This window comes from Bison bison, unplaced genomic scaffold (genome assembly GCF_000754665.1).
Source record: "Bison bison bison isolate TAMUID 2011002044 unplaced genomic scaffold, Bison_UMD1.0 scf7180017864220, whole genome shotgun sequence".
Classification (NCBI taxonomy): domain Eukaryota; kingdom Metazoa; phylum Chordata; class Mammalia; order Artiodactyla; family Bovidae; genus Bison; species Bison bison.
The window spans coordinates 2,277,285-2,295,800 of record NW_011494792.1 but is presented as its reverse complement, the minus strand read 5'-3'; positions in this window follow the sequence as shown (position 1 = coordinate 2,295,800).

The window sequence follows — 18,516 nt, the reverse complement described above, 5'->3', positions numbered from 1 at the left end:
CTGCATTACAGAGAAAAAATTATTTTAATAAAGTTTAATTTATCAATTTTTCCTCTTATGGATTATGCCTTTGGTGTCAAGAGTTTAAGAACTTTTTGCTTAGCCCTAGATCCCAAGACTTTTATCCTATAATTTTTCCTAAAAATTTTAGAGCTTTACACCTTATATTTAAGTTGTTATCCATTTAAAATTAATTTTTGCATGAAGTATGAGACTTAGGTTGAGGTCCAATTTTTTGTTTGGTTGTTTATGGAAATCTAATTGCTATAGTATCACCTACTTTCTCAAGGGAAGCTATCTTTCATCTCTTGAATTGGTTTTGTGTCTTCATCAAAAATAAGTTATACACAAAAGTATTCATGTAGATACTACTGGGTTCTCTGTTCTGTTCCATTGAGCTAAGTGTCTGTCCCTCTGCCAGGACCCATAGTGTTTCAATTACTATAGCTATTGTATAATAATTGTTTACTTTGGACAGGCTGATTTCTCCCATTTAATTCTTTTTTTTCAAAATTATTTTAGCTATTATAGTTTCTCTTCCTTTCCATATAGCTTTTAAATACTTTTCTCAATATTTGCAAAAATGTCACTGTTATTTTGATAGAAATTACATTAAATCTGTATGTCAATTTGGGGAGTATTTACATGTTTTTTTTTTTTTAATGTTGGGGTTTCTAATCCATGAACATGGTATGTCTATTTATTTAGACCTTGATTTCTTTCAACACAGTTGTGAAATTTTTAGTATATAAGTCTTGTATGTGTTTTGTTAGATTTACTCCTAAGTATTGAATTTTTAAAATCATTATAAATAATATTTTCTTGTTAGTTTGTGTGCCCATGTATTTATTGCTAGTATACGAAATACAATTGGTTTTTTATGTGTATTTTATAATCTGTAACCTTGCTGAACTCACTTACTGATTCTAAAATGATTCTTTTATAGATTCTTTGGAATTTTTATACATAGGCAATTATGTCATCTGCAAATAGGGCTAGTCTTACTTTTTCCTTTCCAGTTTCTATTTTTTTAGTTTTCCTTTCTTGTCCACTTGCATTAGTAGGAGCTCTCAGCACTGTTGAATAAGAATGGTGAGAGCTGACAACCTTGCCTTATTCCCAGCTGGATGGGGAGAGGAGGCATTCAGCCTTTCTTTACTAAGAATATGGTTACCATTAGGTTTTTTTAAAAATGATCTGTATCAAATTGAGGAAACTTTCTCTCTATTTTAAATTTTATGAGTGTTCTTGTCATGAATGAATGCTGAATTTTGTCAGATACTTTTTTCTGTATTGATTTTTTTCTTTATCCTGTTAATATGCTGGGTTAAATAGATTTACAAATATTAAACCTACTTTTCATCCCTGGAATAAACCCACTTAACCATCCATGGTGATTGGTTATTTGTATGTTCTCTCTCTCTTTTTTCCTTTCTCAGTTTTGCTAGAGGTTTGTTCATTTTATTCGTCGTTTCACTCCGCTTGGGTCCTGAGTTGCCTAGCCCGTCTGCCGTCTGTGCAACTTTCAGGTTTTCTTACATTTGTTTTATATGTGATGCCCAGAGTTTGTACTTGTGCCTAGTAGGAGGAATATAAAAGTATTTCTACTATATCTCCTCAGAAGTGCAATAGCAAATTTGATACATTTCTGGCTCTTACAAGTTGTGGGGAATCCTGGTTTTCTCTTTGCCTTTGAAGCCAGGGTGAACACTCAGTTTTCATGGTTCAATAAAGGGAAGCCACAGGGAAAAAACTGTTTGTTCTCAATCCTTGTATTATTTCTGTAACAGAAATTTCTGTTGAGTTTCAAACCAGATCCTTTGTGGAACTGGGCAGTGAGAACTGCCTGAAATCATAATGTGACTTTAGGAAGACATGTGACTGCTGTCTCTCTCTCTCATCTATCTGTCTACCTAATTATATGGCATAGTTTCTATGGAGTGTTAAAGAGACTCTGAAAGGCCAAACAGAAGGCTTTATCTGTACAATATCCATAATTCTACTGAGTTATATCAGTAGATTTTAGTGATGAATTTGTAAATTTGCCCAAGTTCTTATAAACAGGCACATTAAGTAAGGTAAGGTAAGTCACTTCAGTGTGTCCGACTCTGTGCGACCCCATAGATGGCAGCCCACCAGGCTCCCCTGTCCCTGGGATTCTCCAGGCAAGAACACTGGAGTGGGGTGCCATTGCCTTCTCCAAAACAGGCACATTAGGAAATGTTTAAATAGTGAAGAAAATTATTGAGAAAAGAAAGAATAGAGTAGAAAATTGTGAGGAACATTCAGAAGAAGAGGTAAGATGATTAAGAGGAGCTGTGATAAAAATGACTAATGAGTAACTGGAAGGCTCAAAGGGAAGGCAAATGAAAGAGGAGCAGGAGACTCATACTTAAGGCAGGAGGGAACATGGGTGGTGGCAGGTGGACACCAACTCACAGGGAGGGAAGTGTTTAATGAGACATATTAGTGGGACAGAAATGAAGATTATGTCGGGGTTTCTCAAAAAGAATGACAGAAATGACATTAATTTGGCAAATACACAAGATATTTTAGGAAACTGAGAGAAGAACTATTAGACAAATGAACAAGAACAACAAAACACCTGAAAGTTTTGTGGAGTGGAATCATCAAAAGTGCCTGAAGAAGACACTGGGGATTTGAAGTAGGGGGATATAGCAGTTTTAAAGTAACAGAGGATGGGATGGCTGGATGGCATCACCGACTCAACGGACATGGGTTCGGGTAGACTCCGGGAGTTGGTGATGGACAGGGAGGCCTGGCGTGCTGCGATTCATGGGGTTGCAAACAGTTGGACATGACCGAGCGACTGAACTGAACTGAAAAAGCACATGGCCCAAGGATACTAGAAATTAGAATAAGAAGCAACATAAAGGACAAAAACAAATTCTGTTCCATTGAGTAACTCTGAGTTTATTTATACATATACTTTTAAGATATTAAAAGAAGGTGATGCAAGAATATCATAGCTCCCTGTGCAAGAAACTTGTGAGATAAGAACATAATAAATATAAAACTCCAGAATATGAAAGTACCATAAAATAAAAATAAAGGGAGAGAGAACTCAAGGAAGAGAGAAATCCAACTCAGTTGGAAGGAATTCATGAAGGAGGAGATATTGGGGAGGGATCTTAAAATGAGAGTAGACTATGAATAGGAGGAAATGGGGAAAGACACTCCAGGCATGGAGTCAGATCAGATCAGATCAGATCAGTCGCTCAGTCGTGTCCAACTCTTTGCGACCCCATTCCCATAGAAAAGAAATGCAAAAAAGCAAAAAAAAAAAGCTGTCTGGGGAGGCCTTACAAATAGCTGTGAAAAGAAGAGAAGTGAAAAGCAAAGGAAAGGAAAGATATAAACATCTGAATGCAGAGTTCCAAAGAATAGCAAGAAGAGATAAGAAAGCCTTCTTCAGCAATCAATGCAAAGACATAGAGGAAAACAACAGAATGGGAAAGACTAGGGATCTCTTCAAGAAAATCAGAGATACCAAAGGAACATTTCATGCAAAGATGAGCTCGATAAAGGACAGAAATGGTATGGACCTAACAGAAGCGGAAGATATTAAGAAGAGATGGCAAGAATACACAGAAGAACTGTACAAAAAAGATCTGCATGACCCAGATAATCATGATGGTGTGATCACTGACCTAGAGCCATACATCCTGGAATGTGAAGTCAAGTGGGCCTTAGAAAGCATCACTACGAACAAAGCTAGTAGAGGTGATGGAGTTCCAGTTGAGCTATTCCAAATCCTGAAAGATGATGCTGTGAAAGTGCTGCACTCAATATGCCAGCAAATTTGGAAAACTCAGCAGTGGCCACAGGACTGGAAAAGGTCAGTTTTCATTCCGATCCCAAAGAAAGGCAATGTCAAAGAATGCTCAAACTACTGCACAATTGCAGTCATCTCACACGCTAGTAAAGTAATGCTCAAAATCTCCAAACCAGGCATGGGGTAGACCTGTGCAAAGGCACAGGGGCAGGATATGAGGATGTTTAGAAAGTGATAATTAGTCAACTAGAGACACGTTATATTAATACTTGAGGGTTAGGTTGAGAAGGATGTATACTGAGAAGGATCTCAGTGGCTGCCTTTCCCCCTATTTTTTTCCTTTAGATGGATTCCCAGATGACTCAAATTTTGAGAAACATTGACTGGACAGGAGCCAAATAAAAGAGTGAGATAGAACTAAGAGTCTGTAGGATACAATAGTGATCAATGATTAGAAAGCAAATGTAGCTTGATAAATGACCGTACATAAAATGTGAATCATATCAAAATTTTTTTAAAAAGATAAATAAGACAATACATGGACAAATATATTAATTAAAATAGTGCAAACAATGAATAAGACAATGGAAGAAGTATAGAGGCACCAAAAATTTGAATAACAACTGAATTTTTAAGACACAGCCTTTATTCAATTTAAAACTTACTTGACATCAATAAATGTTTCATACAAAAGAAATGAGAAGAATTACTTTTCTTATATCTTAGAGAACAAACCCAGAGGTGAACGTATTTATTGAAAACATAAAAACAAATTTCTTCCCAAAGAGAGAAACAAGCCATATAAGTGAACTCATTTTTTCTTTTTTTTTTTTTAGAGGGAAGCAGAGTCTGTACAGTGTGTGCTTGCTTAAATATTAAAGCTGTTTTCTCACGACTCATGCATCAAGAGTGTCTGAATTTTCATTTGGCCTCTATGTACCAGTCACTTCCTCTCTCCTTTCTGGCATTTTCTTGGCTGGCTTCTAATTGGCAGATGTACCTTCTAACTTTCCTACTGCCTTGAACATTTTCTAACTCTTGGGATCAAGTGCTGAAGCTGCAGTTTCCTAGGGTTACGCAGCCAACCCAGTTTCCATTGATGAGAGCGTATGACTCCCATTATAGCTCATGGGGACTCCAGGAGGTACTTTAAAATAGAATAGGTTCCCAAAGGAGTGTTTGTTTCTCCCTCCTTTATCTACTGAATGTCCTATTTAAGAGCAAAGTAAGGAATACTTAAATTTTTTTCCCCTCACATTTCCTAAAGATCCACACCTTTTATTTATACTTTGATAGTCTCTAAGTGAGAGCATTGCAGAGATCTTGGGAAAAATGGATTGCTGTCTGATTAGCAAGAGAGCAGGGAAATATGGCTTTAAATTTCTTATAACATCTTTCCTCTCAAATTGGTAACTATTTATGCAGTTTCTGTCTCTGGAGGGCAACACAAAACATCAATCCTCAGCATCCCCATAACATTTGCAGTGTGCAAGTGGTGTCAGAATGTTAGCGGCTGGAAATCGGTTACTATGGTTACCACCTATAAAAAGGTCACCTTCAGGAAATTCTTTCTGTGTGCAAGATAATACAGGGATAATGAAACTTCCTTTGGAAGGGATAAAGAACTGAGTTTGTTATGCAGGCCTATAATTACCTATGTGGTTTTGGAAATCTGTACATTATAATCAGTGCTCTATATTTCAATCAGATAAACTACAATCAGATATTATCTAAAGTAGGATTCCATAATAATACCAACAATAATGTTCTGATGGGGAAGTAAGCTGTGATGATGGAGGGATTGCAGTTTGTTTCTTCAGCGCTGAATTTCTTTTCTCTGTTGCAAATTGCTTGATTGGTTTCAGTCACCTAGTAAGCATCCAAGGAAAGGAACTCTTCCTTGAGGATTAGGCTTCTTGTAACTACTTGAAGAGTATTTAGCTGCATGTGCAGAATGTTCTCAATGAGATGTGACTAAAGTTTCTGAAGTAGTAGTGAACTTTCACTTCTAAAATCTGGGAACCCTTTACATGTTCATCCTCTCAAGTACCTACATACTTACTGTCATTAGAGACGGAATCTAGTATTTCCCACTGAGAGCCGTATTATCACTTTTTAACTTCTTTCTAGTATCTCCATCTGATTTGCTTTTGGCTGTGATAAAGTTTTGTATCAATGAGTTCATGAACTGAAGAAAGAAGTTTAAGTCTCCGTGCATGGACACAGAACCTCTCCATTGATTTATGGCCTTAGTGCATCTGCCCGGGCTGCTCTCTGTCGTCTGTCTCTACGAAGTACACCCTCTGCAAAAGCTGCTCTCACTTAGCATCTCCACATGGTATCATGGGAAGAGTCCTGAGAGGCCTGAACAAGTGAAGGTGTCTCTGAGGGGATGAGTGATGAACATGTGCCTTTTCTTTTTGCAACTACAATCAAATAAACATAAAAGTCACTTTGAGGGTAACTTTTTCCTGTGTCATTTTAAAAGAAATCTTAGGTTGTCAAATATGTGAAATATTCCATATTCATAGGTGAATTCCTTTTGTTGAGTTTTAGGGTAATTCTGTTCTTCCCCAGAAAGCAGTAAGACCTTGACAATTCTTTAAAATCAGAGACTGAAGACTGATGTCTGAATGCAAAGCTATACATGCCAGTCATTGAGCAGTGTTTCATTTACTATGTAAACCTCTGAAATACACAAAGCATACATATTATCTTACTGTTTTCTGGCTCCAGAATTTCAAGAAGGGCCTTTCTTCCCAGCATCAGTTCAGAGATTTCTGTTTTGTTTTGTTTTTTTAATTTCTCATTTCCATACCTCCAGGGATTCTACCAAAGAATATCCTTGTAATCTGAAGACAGGGTAAGTCCTAGGGGCCTAGATGGGGAGAAATGCATTTGCAGAGGCCTGCCACCAGCTGTCTTTTTGCACATGAGCTAGGTAACAGTGGGATGATAGGATAAGAGGAAAACAATCTCAGAGGAATAACTTTAAACCACGAACCCTTAAAAGTTGAATCTCGTGTTTGGGCCAGCCATGTCTTGAATCTTTCACCACAGCTTGGTAATACAGCTAAAGGAATTTTTCCAAAGCAGGGAAACTGCTCCTATTTTGCTTATTTCCTTCACATACACACCATCAGAAAAATCCCCATATCTGGATTATTACAATAGAGCAAAAAGATTTAGCATTGAATTGGGCTTAGTTCCGAGTACTACCTGGGTGGGTGGGAACATATAGCCAGGTATCAGGCTGGGGATCAGTGGAAAATTACTAAGAGGAAACATCAAGTATGAAGAGAATTCTGATTAAACTTACCTAACAGAATTCTTTTTGCTGAAGACCAGTCAGGATGATTAACCATCACTTGGAGGATGTTGAAGATTGAGGAACCCAGTTAGATTTTAAGGGAGATCAAATATTGAGTGTAAGGGATTCTGGTTAAAGTACTCAGAGTTCTTGCTAAAACTAGATTTTGCAAGGAAGTGGGCCTAGAAGAAGGTTCGGGAGACTGACTCCAGTTTGATCAAACAAAGAATCTTTGTCAACACACATACACATACAGCTGCACACACACATGAAGTCATGCACACACATATGTGTATAACTATACTGCATATTTTGGAGAAGGCAATGGCACCCCACTCCAGTACTCTTGCCTGGAAAATCCATGGATGGAGGAGCCTGGTAGGTTTCAGTCTATGGGGTCATGAAGAGTCGGACAGGACTGAGCGACTTCACTTTCACTTTTTACTTTCATGCACTGGAGAAGGAAATGGCAACCCACTCCAGTGTTGGAGCCTGGAGAATCCCAGGGATGGGGAAGCCTGGTGGGCTGCTGTCGTGGGGTAGCACAGAGTTGGACACGATTGAAGCAACTTAGCAGCAGCAGCATACTGCATATTTAATAGTCTTGTACATCCAGTTTCCTATTTTGCTTTTTCACCTATTATTTTATGCACATTTGATAGTATCATTAATTTTCAAGGATGTTATTTTTTAATCACTAGATGGATTAATGATTAGGCATTATCTTTTTTTTTTCAGCAATTTAGATTATTTCCAAGTTTATCTACTTCCTTGTTTTTCTATTTATTATCAGCAAATTTACTGTAATGGCCATACATGAATATCTATTGCCATATCTTTATTTCTTTAGAATCTTAGAAGTGGCATTGTTAAATCAAAGGATATGGTGCATGTTTAAGGCACTTGCTTCATATTTAAAACCACTTCTGTATAGGTTATACCATTTACTATTTCTACCATTAGTGTTTAGAGGATAAAAACTAATACTTCTGTATTCTACACTTTATAAAGTACTTTTATAGCTGCTATCAGATTTTATTCTCACGACAATCTTTTGAAGAATGTTAGCAATATTTTTATCCATGCTACAGGTGAAGGGATTTTAGAAAGTAATAAAAATAAACCTAAAGTTTCCTGTATAAAATGGTAGAGACAAAACTGGAGCCAAGTTTCCCCAATTTCTGCAAGGGAGGCATTAAGATTTTTCATAAATCTTATTCAATGCCTGGAGTTCTATAATAGGAAGATCTTATTTCACATAAAACTTTAACAATGGCACCTTTGCCCTGGGTTTACTGCTAAGTGACAGCAAAGAGAGGCAAGCCTGAATGGGACTTCACCATTTTTTAACACTGGTTATTCCAGAAGCAACTGAGTCTGGAGACCACCTGGTTAAGTTCACTGACCAGAAGCTAACAGAACACCTTTCCAGCTTCTTTAGATACACCTTTTAATAAATAATGATCTTTACAGTAACTTTCTACCTCCTTAGACTTCATGCTTCACTGTAAAGACTTTACAAATAAAATCTTTTAAGATACTTTGAAGACTGCCAGTATTCTTGCCTGGGCAATCACATGAACAGAGGAGCCTCTCAGGCTACAGTCCATGGGGCTGCAAGAGTTGGAAACAGAATAGTGACTAAGCACAACCACCACCAATTATATCAATACTAAACTTTGCATTACCAAAGAAAATGATTTCATAATGAAAGTATATAAATGTACATAGTTTGTGTTTATACTTTCGCGAAAAATTGTTCTTGTGCTTACTGAAAGAATGGCTTTCCACACGATTTGATTGGTCTTCTAGTATTAATACCTGCTTTCAGCCTTCTCAGTGTGTGTGTGTGTGTATATTAAGTCACTTCAGTTGTGTCTGACTCTTGGCGATCCTGTGGACTGTAGCTCACCAGGCTCCTCTGTCCATGAGCTTCTCCAGGCAAGAATACTGGAGTGGGTTGCCATGTCCTCCTCCAGGGGATCTTCCCCACCCAGGGATGGAACCCATGTCTCCTATGTCTCCTGCATTGGCAGGTGGGTTCTTTTCTACTAGCGCTACCTGGGAAGCCCTGTTCTTAGTATGAAAAGTGAAAGTGAAGGTGCTCAGTCATGTCCGACTCTTTGCGACCCCATGGACTGTATAGCCTACCAGGTTCTACTGCCCGTGGGATTTTCCAGGCAAGAATACTGAGTAGGTTGCCATTTCCTTCTCCAGGAGATCTTCCCGACCCAGGGATTGAACCCAGGTCTCCCGCATTGTAAGCAGACACTTTGCCTTCTGAGCCACCAGGGAAGTCCCTTCTTGGTATACTCATGAGGTAAAAGTTCTCACAGGAAGACAATCACAGCTAACATTTTTATATATTGTATGTTTTCTTTCTTTTTTAAAAAATATTAATGGGAAAGTAAACACCACCTAAAATAAGTTATAGCATAGAGAATTATTGTTTTCTTGTTTTTGTTGTAGGAGAACATGCTTAAAGAGAAAAGCTACACAGAGATAATTGGCATGTTGGTAATTTGACTGAAGCATAAAGGTATCAACATAGACAGCTGAATACTACATCGCCCATGTTAATAGAAAGCAAAAAAAAAAAAAAAAAAAAGAGGAATGTTTAAGTTTATGCTTACTTTTATAGAAAGCAAGTGTTAATCATACACAGACTGCAGAAATTCAAGAATAAGAACTTTTTCTAATATTCATCATCAACTAATGGAGAAAGGGCTGGGCAGGATTCATAAGAAATAGATTCTGGTCCTCTCTTTGTCTCTATCACAGACTACTTAAGTGACTAATTTAAATCTCAAATTTTTATGGCTTCATTTTTCTTTTTAGTGAAAATAGAGATAGTTCAGGTAGTCTTGCAAATTTATTCTAATTCTAAAATTCTACAGTTAAAACAAAAGAGAACTCTAAATATTTGCTATAAACGAGTATAGTTGACTATCCTAGTCAGAGGAGAAGAGGGTGTTAGAGGATGAGTTGGCTGGACAGCATCACCGATGCAATGAGCAGGAGCTTGGGCAAACTCTGGGAGTTAGTGATGGACAGGGAGGCCTGTCGGGCTGCAGTCCATGGGGTCACAAAGAGTCCGACTTGACTGGGCGACTGAACAGCAGCAACAGTATAGTTGACACAAGTAGAGTGGAATGAAAAATATTTTTAAGGTTTACTTTAAGATACTGTAGTTTTGAAAAAAATTCTAAAATATTCAAACTAGTAGATATCAGTATATAAGGAAGGAAGGAAGCCTAGCACTGCGTTCAAGCTTATATAGCCTGAGAGTTCACTTAGACATTGAGTTTTCCTGCCTTGACTTAGAGCTTTGCTAACTGTGTGACTTTGGAACATTAATTTTTCTAAGCTTTAGTAAAAAATTAAGAGAATACATTTCTTTTAGTGTTGTGAGCGATGATGGAGACGCTCTGGTTAGAGATTAAAGTTAGTGATACTTCTTTCAGTGATCTTAATGAACGTTAACTTGAGTCTAAAAAAATCTTCCTTCTATTATGTAGATCAAAATTACTTCTACACAATAGTTACTTGTTATATTTTTCAGGCAGCTATGACCGTAACAGTAAAAATGCTGGCAACCATACTTCGTTTTGATTTCTTTTAAAATGTGCTTCTGGGTGTCATGTCAACAGGTATCAAAAATGTGTATTACAGGCAGGATGTTGTCAGAGTAATTGTTATTGACAGATGGCACACGCAGTTGTGATTCGCATGGCAAGAACTATTGTCTCTGTAATATTCTAGCCAAGCCCAATGAATTTAAGTACAATTGGTTAAACAGCAACATTCAAAATTGCTTTCTCCCTTTGAAAAAAGAACATAACAGTATTTTCAAAAGACAGCTGTCAAGTAAACAGTATTTGTCTCCCTTGAAAATAAGAGGTTGACAACTATGAAGTCTGGCATCATAGTTTTATCACCAAAACCGCTGAGGTTTGGTAAGAATATAAGCATCAGTATTGCTTTGTTAATATGCTTTACACTTGAAGGACTAAAGAGTCTAAACTGCCTAAAATGGCTCTGAAAAATTTCTATTCCTCTTTTCTTCTGAATATACTGTTTGTACAAAAGTCATAGCTCTGTGGACTGTTGTAGGCAACCATTTCCTTGTAAGAAAAGCCTTTTAACATCTACCTAACTAAAATATCATGTCTTCCATTTTTAGAATGCTCTGCCTTGCCAAGAATCCCTAAATGGGTGAATTCCACTTCTCATAGAACTTTAAAATTTCAAACTATGTGTGAAAATGTTTATCTTGATATGAAATTTTTTGTGCATAGTCATTATCTTAATTTGTTTTAATTCTAATACAGAAATTTTCAGAGGAACCAAACTGGTATCAATTCAAACACTATATGGGAAAGTGTGTGAAACTCTGTACTTAAAAGTTTAATCAGTGTCTGCACTGGATCCAGACCTGGTCAGTTCAGTTCAGTCGCTCAGTCGTGCCCGACTCCTTGCAACCCAATGGACTGCAGCACGCCAGGCCAACCTGTCCATCACCAACTCCAGGAATTTACTCAAACTCACATCCATTGAGTTAGTGATGCCATCCAGCCATCTCATCCTCTGTCATCCCCATCTCCTCCTGCCTTCAATCTTTCCCAGCATCAGGGTCTTTTCCAGGAAGTCAGTTCTTCACATCAGGTGGCCAAAGTATTGGAGTTTCAGCTTCAGCATCTGTCCTTCCAATGAATATTCAGGACTGATTTCCTTTAGGATGGACTGGTTGGATCTCCTTGCAGTCCAAAGACCTGGTCAGGGACTCCCCAATAGTGAATTTAACCTTTTTGAACCATAAATTGGGAAAATTCTCTTTTGGTTTTTATTCAAATTTTTGCTAAATTAAAATTTATTTTAATTTCATCTTTCATCATCTTATTTATATTTATTTTTATCTTTTTATATATAATTTTATATTTATTCTAGCCAAGTCCAAATCAACAAATCACTCATATTCATTATTTATAGGCTTCTTTCTTAGAAAATCATTTCCACCTATCAGCTCCTAAAGGTCCACTGAAATGCTTATGAAAATACAGTAAAAACAAGACAGTTAAAATACCACAGAAAATCAAGAATAATAAGTAATATGTAAGTAATTTATTAACATTAATAAATGATTAATCAATAAAAATATTTCTAAAACAAATGGAGCAGGGCAGGAAGAAACTTAAACAAAGTAGGTCACAATGCATAGCCACCTAGTTATTCATGTTAGGTCATTTTATTGCTATTTTGTAGTATTTTCTTAATTCTTTTTTTCTTTTTTTTTTTTTCTAATTTTATTTTATTTTTAAACTTTACATAATTGTATTAGTTTTGCCAAATATCAAAATGAATCCGCCACAGGTATACATGTGTTCCCCATCCCGAACCCTCCTCCCTCCTCCCTCCCCATACCATCCCTCTGGGCCGTCCCAGTGCACCAGCCCCAAGCATCCAGCATCGTGCATCGAACCTGGACTGGCAACTCATTTCCTACATGATATTTTACATGTTTCATTGCCATTCTCCCAAATCTTCCCACCCTCTCCCTCTCCCACAGAGTCCATAAGACTGTTCTATACAACCATGTTTCAATTTTTTTCCCAATGTTGTGGAAAATCTATTTTCTATCCTTAAAAGCCTCCTTTAATCTACATTTTTCTCATTGCCAGTCAAGAATAAAATATATGTTTTTAAGTCCTCACTATTTAGAGCAAGGAATGTAATTTGCTTTTTTGCCCTTCCCCATTCATATTGTTTTATTTTTGATATAAGTTTTAAAATTCAGATTGTTACTCTTAAAAATTTCATGTAACAAGTTTTATTTTTGAGAAGTCATTTTTTATATTTTCATTTCATTTTATCACTATAATAAATAATTATTTTGACTTAACTTATTGTTTAACAGGTTTCTGTGCTCACTGTCCTTTCATACTCTAACATCCCCTGTTTGGATGCAATTCTTTCCTTTCAAAATCAGAGTACATATTCAGTTTTAAAACTTTTTGCAGGTTAATACTTCTCAATCCTGAAAATATCTTCATTCCTTTACACACTGTGAGGATTTACAGTTTACTCATCTCAATCCTTCCTCTGAAAACTCTATAGAAATTGTTCAACCATTTGGAGACACTTTTATTTTTATTTGCTTGTAGTATTTTTCTATACCCATTTTTTTCTGGATTCTAAATCTACATCTATTTTTCTATATTTCAAACATTTATCTGACAGGTTGCTAATTATCTGGAGCAAGAATTTCTACTCTGTGTTTATAGGTCTTTCCTAAGTTCAGGAAGGTGTTCTCCATTGCATTGCTGTGGTGGTTTAGTTGCTCAGCCATATCCAATCTTTTGCAGCCCCATGGACTGTAACCCACCAAGCTCTTCTGTCCATGGGCTTTCCCAGCCAAGAATACTGGAGTGGGTTGCTATTTCCTCTTCCAATGGATTTCCTGACCCAGGGATCAAACTCTTGTCTCCTGCATTGGCAGGTGGATTCTTTACTGCTGAACCACCAGGGAAGCCCTCTCCTTTGTTTAGACCCCAGCTTTCTGAGTCATAAAGAGTTTTCCACCTCTTTACCAACTCTCTTTCATAAAGAACTAGGTGGGTATGCATTGTGACCTACTTTGTTTAAGTTTCTTTCTGTCCTGCTCCATTTGTTTTAGAAATATTTTTATTGATTTATCATTTATTAATGTTAATAAATTAATTACATATCACTTATTATTCTTCATTTTCAGTGGTATTTTAATGGTCTTGTTTCACTGTGTTCTCATAAGCATTTCAGTAGACCTTTAGGAGCTGATAGATGGAAATGGTTTTCTAAGAAAGAAGCCTATAAATAATGAATATGAGTGATTTGTTGAAGGGCGGTCATGATTAAACAAATGAAAATTGTTGCATCTTCTTGTCTTAAGACATTATCTTCCTAATCAATGATCCAATATTCATCATAGTTTAGAATACATTTAGTGTAAGTGATATACAGAGCCAAATGAACAGCAGAAGAATGCAACTGTAAATTAATTCATCCCTCTCCCTCCATATACCCTAATCATAACTACACAGGAGACTTCTGTCTATTTATTTACCATTCCTTGAGTCAATGCAGGTTTTCATATTCCTATCAACCCCTTATTTCTTAAAGGTGGTATATTTTTACCATTGACTAGTAAACTCTTAAGAGTCACTAAAAAGTTAAAAATAAGTGTATTTCCTATGAATCCTAAGATTCATATAACATTTTACTTTTTGTTGTAGTAGATTTTCTTAAAATACCAAAAATTTTAAACACAAAAGCAATAACATTTTTTCCTAGATGGAAAGTAAATAGATGAATATTCATATTATCATTTATTAGGGAGTGACTTCTTTAGTTTCACAGTAATGTCAAGAATAATAGAAGAAACTGGTAAAACAATTAATCTCCCATGAATTAAAGTCTCTATCTTTATTTCTAGGGTTAGTCTTGATGGTTTTAGTGTGGATTCTTGGCCAAAGGCACAGGTGTGTATGAACGTCTCTCCAAGCTGGCTGAGTCTGAACGTCAGCTTTCCCCAGGCTCTGTCTAGCATCAGAAGTCACTGAGCTGATTCTTCAGGCAACCAGCGGCCATTCTCTGCTGGTCCAGTTAGCCTGTGGTCCTGCTTGTGTGCAGCTAGGATGGTGGTCTTAGACACCATAGAAATTTTTGTGCTGATATGAATGCACCCTTTTCTGAAGCTCTTAACCTCTAATATCCTAACCTTCAAGTCTCAGCTGCATGGCAGCCTCTGACTCTGATCCATGTTTCTTCCACTGACTGAGAATAGCTCTCTTTGCCCTCAGGAAGAAAGCTGGGTGGTTGAGATTTGGGAATCATCCCCTGCACATCCCTTCTCTTAAAAATCTTAGTCCTGCTCAGTGCCTGCAAACTATTGTTTTATGTATATTGTTCAATTTTTATGGTTGTTTATGGAGTAGTTGGGCTTCCCTGGTTGCTCAGATGGTAAAGAATCCACCTGCAATGCAGGATACCTGGGTTCGATCCTTGGGTGGGGAAGATCCCCTGGAGAAGGGAATGGCTACCCACTCCAGTGTTGTTGCCTGGAGAATCCCATAGACAGAGAAGCCTGGTGGGCTGTAGTCTACGGGGTTGCAAAAAATCGGACATGGCTGAGTGACTATCACTTTTACTTCACTTCATGAGTAGTTAAGTTCTATATCAGCTGTTTCTGAAAATCTTTTCTTGAGTATGGACTTACAAGACTACCATAACCCTGCCCACCGTTTCTGTCATTATCTTATTCTGTTTTTTGTCTTAATAACCTACATCGCTATCTCGAATTATCTCAATTATTTACTTGCTTCCTTCTTTCTTTATTCTTTATCTGTCTTCCCTACTGAAAGCTTTATGAGCTCCATCTCCATGGATTATGAGATCTAATCTGTCTTGTTACATGCTATAGCTCCAGCAACTAACAAAATGTCTGGTATGTAGAAGACAATAAAGAAATATTTGTTAATTGTTCATTATCTTATTTTGATGACTATATTACTGTCCAAACCTGGATAAATAGCTAACTTCAAGATCTGCCATATCCACGTATTGATGACAAAGGAAAAATACTTGTTTTTTTATCTCCTCATTCCCTATTAAAGCATAGCATTTTATATGAGGGATTAAATTTTCTTGAAATGTATAAACACTTATATTTTTATTTTAAAAAATGGATTAAAGGTTCGTTGCACAACAAGCCTGTATCTATTTTATAATATGAAGCATCTCTTTAACCTCATAGCTAACACTTTGTATTTTAGTTTTTTACCTCCCTCACATTTGGGGAGACATAAAATAGCTTTGTGAAGGCCATTTTTCTGTCACTATTCTCCCCTGTGCTTTGTTTGTTGTATCTTTGCACATGTGCAAAGATTTGTAGATGAAACGCTGTACAGATTGTTTGGCTGAAAATAGAAAACCTCACTGGCCGGCAGAGGGGAATAATAAATCAGTGATATTAAAATCTTCTTACAATGTATTTCTATGTCAGAAAGATACAAGTACAAAATAAAGACCGTTTCCATTGAGAGAATGCTCCTAGATCAGTATGCGGCTAGAAATTTTATTAGGGAACATGCATCTTTTGGTAATAAAAAATAAATAGCACAGATTGGTTTGTTCTGTTCTTTTTCTGGAAGAAAAAGTTCCTGGAACAGAGTCCTTATGAGTAGAGCTACATGGGATTGCTGAGAAAGGCTGGATAAGTGCAAATGAATGATAAGGAATGTAAACCTCCCTTTTAGGGGAGTAATTCATTAAATGGAGGGGCCTTGGATACTGAATGGTGGAAAAGGTATTGAGATATAAATAATGGAATATAATATAGTGTAATGCTTACAAATTTAGGTTATGGTATAGAATGGATGGTTTTGGTGGCATTGAAGAACCTATAAAAGAGAAAGATGGCTTAATATCTTGAACTTCCAACTCAAGACTAAGATGGGGAAAGAGAAAGCTTTACGGTAAGCATAAAGGAAAGGCAAATATGAATGACTGAGATCAGAAAGGCCTTATTTTATTTTTCTTTTTAACTATGTTTTAAGTTAGGGCATTTGTTGGGAAGATAAGGCCCCTGAAGCTTATGATGCAGATATATGGAAATATTCAGAAAAGAATGAGGCATTTCAGCCCTTTAATCTAAATGAAATCTATTTGTTACTGGAAGTATCACCTCCTGCCCCTCCCTAGAGTCAACCATTCTTCATATAAAACACTGGGACTGTTGACTTGTAAGCAAAATGACATCAGTTCTTTTAAGAACCCTCACCCACAGTGCTCTTTCATCTAAAAATGTGACTTTTTGTAGCCCCTTGAGAATGGTATTAAGAGCCGTTATAATCAGCATGAAAGAATTCACATAATAATTGCTCCTCTCCAGCTCCTAAAGCCCCAGAATACTAACATGAAGACAGTAATCACTGTGATTACTTGATTTTCTTCTTTCCAAAAAATGTTGATATTTATCAAAGACATGAAGGTTTTTTTTAAAAAAGGAAATCGACATAATATTGATTATAATCCCAACTGTAACTCCAGAAGCATATCCTACATTCTTCACAATTTAATGCATTAATTTTAATTGAGAATTAATCTCATTTTGACCATGAATAGCCTAATCGAGGGTGAATTTCCAAAAGGTGAAGAGGGTTACTTGCTCCTCCTTGAAATATAGCCTAATGACTTGCAGTTGAGGTGATTCCCTTGGTTTTTTTGTGGAATATTTCAACCACACACTGTGAGTGCACAAAACAGAATTTCCTCATGAAATGCTTACAAAGAATCTTGCATATCATAAATAAATAAGTTGAAGAGACCAAATTCATGAGGTGATAAATTATAGTAAATGTCTTCATGCAAGAAATGTCCTTGTTATTTTAAATTTGCTTTTGAAATATTTAGGTATAATGTCAATTCTTAGCTCAAAATTATTTTTTTCTGATGTATACAAGAAATAGAATATAGTTATCCAAATATAAACAAGCAAGAAGGAATATATTAGAATTAATAAATGAATGTGCATTGCCTTGAGGTCTTTTGAAAAGCCTCTGTAAAGCTGATAAAGTATGTGTTTATTAATTCATATTTTTTCATTTAACAACACATTTATTGAGCTCTTTATATGTTTTGGAGATATTTAGAAAAAAATAAAGCATAGATTCGAGTTTCAAGGACTTCAGGCTAATAAAGGAGATAAAATGTGTACATGTAAATATAAAATGGATAAAGTAATAGATGCTATGAAAGAAAAAATCTATTTTTCTGAACATCCATAACTTTTTTTATTTATTAATTTATTTTTTATTGAAGGATAATTGCTTTACAGAATTTTGCTGTTTTCTATCAAATCTCAACATGAAACAGTCATAGGTCCATAACTTTTTATCCTTTGTTGAAGGAGTCAGGCTACTACTTCTTGAATAAGAAGAAAGTTAATTTCAAAAGAAAAGATATATTTAGCTACATAAAATGAAAACTTTTATAAATGAAGTAACAAAGAGACAGAAGGCAAGTAAAATCATGGAAACTATTTACAATGACTTGATAAGAGGGTTTATAACAATGTTATGTAAATATCTTTTATAGTTGTTTAGCAAATACTAAAAACATCACTAAACTTAACAAAAGATATAAACGAAAGTTCACTGACAAGTTTCAGCCTATATAATTAAACATCAACTAATCAATACAGCTACGTAATACAGCTCTTTGCTTATGGAAACAATATAGATGTTCTTAATAAAAGATTGCATTCAGTGTTGATAAAGATGGGATGATGTAAGTACCTCTGGGTGAGTCTGAATTCCTATAATATTTAAGAAAATATTTTAAATATCTACTCAGAGTATAAAATTTTCATATCCAG